This window comes from Delphinapterus leucas, chromosome 19 (genome assembly GCF_059928025.1).
Source record: "Delphinapterus leucas isolate spDelLeu-1000000601 "Yukka" chromosome 19, BTC_Dleu_Yukka2, whole genome shotgun sequence".
Taxonomy (NCBI): Eukaryota; Metazoa; Chordata; class Mammalia; order Artiodactyla; family Monodontidae; genus Delphinapterus; species Delphinapterus leucas.
Window position 1 is genome coordinate 44,743,102 of NC_143147.1, and position 6,000 is coordinate 44,749,101.

Below are 6,000 nucleotides of genomic sequence, written 5' to 3' on the forward strand. Positions count from 1 at the left end.
ACATGCCACCTTAATGACATTATGCCTTACAATGGAGACAGCATCCTAGAAAGCTAAAGCCAAAATATTATGTTATAAATTAAACTGTAATTTCTACTTCCTAAAATAAAATCAGCACTTTACATGAACAAAAAAGCAAGACATTCCTTCATGTGCACCTTTGCTTTTTGAAAAAAAAATAAATCAATCTTTCTTGAGAATAATGACATATTTATTCAGAGTCTAATATGAATTAAGAATTTTCATAGACACACAGACATAGAAAACAAACTTATGGTTACCAACGGGGGGAAGGGGGTGAATAAATTAGGAGTTTGGGATTAACAGATACACACTCCTATATATAAAATAGATAACCAACAAAGACCTACTGTATAGCACAGGGAACTATACTCAGCATTTCTTAATAAGCTATAAGGGAAATAATCTGAAAAAGAATATATATATATATATATATATATAACTGAATCACTGTGCTGTACACCTGAAACTAACACAGCACTGTAAATCAACTATACTTCAACTAAAAAATGAATAAAGGAAATGTGGTATATAAAAATAATAATTTTCATGTATTGGCTCATTTCATCCTCAAAATGTTACTATGATGCAAATGCTGTTGCTCCTCCAGTTGATAGATAAGGAGACAGAAGTTCAGAGGGTTTAGATTAACTTCCTTATGGCTATGTAGTTAGCAGTGTTGGATAAACCTGGGTCCATCCATGTCACATGGTCTTAACCATCAGATCCCTGTCTCTCAAGGTGTTGTTCCACCTGGCACAGATTTAACCTGACATTCCCTGTTCCCTGATGTTGCTACTCTGCTTCCAGCTAACCAAGAGATCGTCTACTTGGGTGGGCAAAGGCAAGACGGTTCAAGTCCCTCTACCTCTTATGGCATCTTCACTTTGCTCATGCTTATCAAGCAAAAGTCAGAGTGTAGGCAAAGTCTCTCTGCTTGCCATCTCTCTCCCTTCCCCTTACCCCTACTCAGGTACACTCAGGGCACATCAGCAAATATACTGTTTATGTTGACTCCACCTAGGTATTGAGAAGACTCCCTCCTTCTTTGATGGCACCTCCAATCTCTACAAGTATTTCCCTTGGAGTTCTCTCATTTGCTTTTTTTTTTTTAATTTATTTATATTATTTATTTTATTTTTGACTGCATTGGGTCTTTGTTGCTGCATGCAGGCTTTGTCCAGTTGCGGTGAGCAGGGGCTACTCTTTGTTGCGGTGCGCGGGCTTCTCATTGCGGTGTCTTCTCTTGTTGCGGAGCACAGGCTCTAGGCGCGTGGGCTTCAGTAGTTGTGACTCGTGGGCTCTAGAGCGCAGGCTCAGTAGTTGTGGCACACGAGCTTAGTTGCTCCACGGCATGTGGGATCTTCCCGGACCAGGGCTCAAACCCGTGTCCCCTGCATTGGCAGGCAGATTCTTAACCACTGCACCACCAGGGAAGCCCCTCTCATTTGCTTTTATGGGAGTAGTGAAGCAATAACATTCCCTACCCTGGGCAATGATTCTCTCCTCTCCCTTCTCTTCAATCTCCTGCTTCAGTAGACTGGAGGGATGTAAAGAGGTATAGGGCTAGTCCTGCCAACTCCAGGGATATCGTCTGTGGAGGGGGTATATGGAAAGGTCTTTTTTGGATGAGACAACAGCTTTTTAAAGTAGGATAAATCCCAACCAACATCTTATTAAATTACACAGAAAATTTCAGGAAGATGGAGGGGAGTGACACTGCCTAGGGCTGGAAAGTCCCCAGAGGGACTTCCCTGGTGGCCACAACCACAACTAGAGAAAGCCCATGAGCAGCAACAAAGACCCAGCACAGCCATAAATTAATTAACTAATTTTAAAAAAAGATTACACCAGAACTCTGCAACTTAGATAAGAAATCACAAGTATGGCCCCAACTTTAGAAAAGATATACACAACTTGTATAATGGTTAATATTCTTCACATATCAAGAAAAAATAAGAAAAATAACAAATATATTACATACTTAAGTGTATTGAATATATAATTTTGCTTCTAAAAGACATTAAAGTTTTCCCTTTTCCCATTATATTTCCTTCCTCCTATTAGAACTGAAAATAAATGTTCATCCAGAGGTCTTGGTGGCACTGAATAAAGCAAGTCGCCAGGGAGGTTGGGGTGCAAATGAAGAATGAGCTCCATGCCAAGTTCTCCTTTCTGCAGACACGGTCAAGATTCCATCCACATCAGGGCCCTTACATTTGCTCCCTCAGACTTCCCACTATTTTTATCTCTTACGTCCAAAGACTTGTACACAAATGTTTGTGAGAGTGTTATTCAAAATATCTCCAAACTTCATTCAAAATAGAACTCAAATATTCAAGTGGTGGATGGATAAGCAAATTGTGGTACAGTCATTCTGCTATAACATGAAACGTACATCCCTAAAAATCACTGCACTATAAGAAATATGCAATAAAAACTGCAGGGTTACAGGAAAATAGGGTTGAGGCACAACACTCAAACAGTTCATCAGTGACACACTGAAAAAATAGGAATCTAATAAAAATGATAGCACAGTTTTACACGTTAAATAGTTAACATAAATACTACAACAAATATGGCACTTTACTTTGAAAAAGACCTGAAGTTTGCTTGTGGCAGTGAGAGTCAGAGGGTTACAGCTTGTGAGTTATTGTAAAGTGGTAGAAAGAGGGTTGTCTGAAGCCAGAAAGTTGTAACTCCAGTTGTGGATGAGTATGGCTCATAACGCATGCAGTGAACAGAGGTAGCTAGTAGGTATTTGAGGGGTGTATGTGCGCGTGTGTGTGTGTTGTGTATTCCTATGAGGCTTGTTCACCTGATGTTTTTCACGGATAAAATCACATGTAAGCAAATGGAATAATTTGTGTTATGCTCAACTTGTTTCCTAATATTTTAATCATATCGGAATAAATTCACATTTTCTAAACAAGCATTATAGCAGAACTGACTATACATCCATACAATGGGATATTACTTAGCAATAAGAAGGAGCCAACTACTGATACATGCAACAACGTGGATAAACGTCACAAGCATAATATTAAGAATCCAGACTGAAAAGTCTATGTATCAAATTATTTTACTTACATAGTATTATGGAAAAGATGAAATTATAGGGACAGAAATCTGATCAGTGGTTGCCAAGCACTGGGGATGAGGGAAGGTGACTGAGTGAAAAAGGGGGCAGAAAGGAACTTTTTGAGGAACTTTTTGGAGTGATGGAAATGCCTTAAATCTGGATTGTGGTGATAGTTACATGACTTTATGCAGTTGTCAAAACTCATCAAACTGTACACTTAAAAATGATCAATTTTATATGTATTTAAACTATATCTCAATAAACATGATAATACACACATACTCATAAGAAGGCTACAAATGGAAAAAACAAAGCAAAATGAAGTAAACCCCAAAAAGCAAACTTCTGAACTTTAACTTCTAATAGCCATGTGTGGGTTAGCATAATATATTAGAATTCCAAGGAGCTCCAGACACAGAGCAAGCCTGCACACATCTGCCATCTCTTTCCTACAAGTCGTCTTCAAGACCATGATTAGCATACTAAAAGCTAGGGGCAGCAGATCTGAAAGAGAACCTCCTGAAATGTGTTGGACTCCCAGCAAGTTCGAAGCAACTACATGCCAAGGCAGGAGGGGTGGGGGAGAACAGATGACAGAAATTCATCCAAAGTTCTCCAACTTTTCAGCTACCAAAGGCTGAGAACATGGCAGGAAATCTGAGATAAGTCCATTCAAGGCACTATAGGCTTCAGCTATTGAAGGTAGGGGGTAGGAAAGCTTTGAAGAAATCATTCTGGAATGCCATGGGCTTTCAACTACTGAAGTCAGGGGCAGGAGAGCACATAGAAACAACTCTGGGGCATTCTACTCTTTCACAAATGATAAGGCAGCTGCCTTCCAAAATCTATGATTAGAGCAAAGAAGCAAAGAAAAACTCTCCTGAGGTACCAAAAGCTGAGAGCAGTACTATAAAGAGAAATAACCAGTGACCTAGATGGGCAAATGGGCTATAAATTAAAAAGATCTCATATGGTTCAGAAAGTTAACAGCACAAAGAGATGTTGAGAATTGTGCCAGTGCTCAGATCTCAAACCCTGCTGAAAGAAAAGTCCTGATCCTCCCCTCAGAATATTTAAAGCCAGTACAAGCTGAGTCAAACTACAGCTGCAACGAAGCCCATAGCCAATTCAACTACAGATCAGATAGAATCAGCCCCATATTTAGCAGCCTGAAAGAAGAAGAGGCATGCACGTTCTGGGTAAATTATTTGCTTCAGTCCCTATTGTTCTTGTATACAAAATGCCCAAAACACAATAAAAAATTATGAGACAGGTCTAGAGGGGGGATCACTGAAGTGTGGGGTTCTGGAGTTTGGAGCCGTGTGGCTGACAGGGTCTTGGTGCTCTGGTCTGGTGTCAGGCCTGAGCCTCTGAGGTGGGAGAGCCAAGTTCAGGATACTGGACCACCAGAGACCTCCCAGCCCCACGTAATATCAATCGGTGAGAGCATTCGCAGAGATCTCCATCTCAATGCTTAAGACCCAGCTCCACCCAACAGCCAGGAAGCTCCAGTGCTGGATGTCCCATGCCAATCAACTAGCAAGACAGGAACAAAACCCCACCCATTAGCAGAGAGGCTGCCTTAAATCATACTAAGTTCACAGACACCCCAAAACACACCACTGGATGCAGCCCTGCACACCAGAAGGACAATCCAGCCCCACCCACCAGAACACAGGCACCAGTCCCCTCCACCAGGAAGCCTACACAAGCCACTGGACCAACCTCACCCACTGGGGGCAGACACCAAAAACAATGGGAACTACAAACCTGCAGCTTGTGAAGAGGAGACCCCAAACACAGTAAGTTAAACAAAAAGAGAAGACAGAGAAATATGCAGCAGATGAAGGAGCAAGGTAAAAATCCACCAGACCAAACAAATGATGAGGAAATAAGCAGTCTACCTGAAAAAGAATTCAGAGTAATGATACTGAAGATGATGCAAAATCTTGGAAATAGAATGGAGAAAATACAAGAAACGTTTAACAAAGACCTAGAAGAACTAAAGAGCAAACAAAAATTATGAGCAACACAATAAATGAAATTGAAAATTCTCTAAAAGGAAACAATAGCAGAATAACTGAGGCAGAAGAACGGATAAGTGACCTGGAAGATAAAATAGTGGAAATAACTACCACAGAGCAGAGTAAAGAAAAAAGAATGAAAAGAATTGAGGACAGTCTCAGAGACCTCTGGGACATTAAACGCACCAACATTCAAATTATACAGGTCCCAGAAGGAGAGAAAAAGAAAGGGTCTGAGAAAATATTTGAAGAGATTATAGTTGAAAACTTCCCTTACATGGGAAAGGAAATAGTCAATCAACTCCAGGAAGTGCAGAGAGTCCCATACAGGATAAATCCAAGGAGAAACACACCAAGACACATATTAAGCAAACTATCAAAAATTAAATACAAAGAAAAATATTAAAAGCAGCAAGGGAAAAGCAACAAATAACATACAAGGGAACCCCCATAAGGTTAACAGCTGATCTTTCAGCAGAAACTCTGCAAGCCAGAAGGGAGTGGCAGGACATATTTAAAGTGATGAAAGGGAAAAACCTACAACCAAGATTACTCTACCCAGCAAGCATCTCATTCAGATTTGATGGAGAAATTAAAATCTTTACAGACAAGCAAAAGTTAAGAGAATTCAGCACCACCAAGCCAGCTTTACAGCAAATACTAAAGAAGTAACTTCTCTAGGCAGGAAACACAAGAGAAGGAAAAGACCTACAATAACAAACACAAAATAACTAAGAAAATGGTAATAAGAACATACATATTGATAATTACCTTAAATGTAAATGGATTAAATACTCTAACCAAAAGATGTAGACTGGCTGAATGGATACAAAATCAAGACCCATATATATGCTGTCTACAAGAGACCCACTT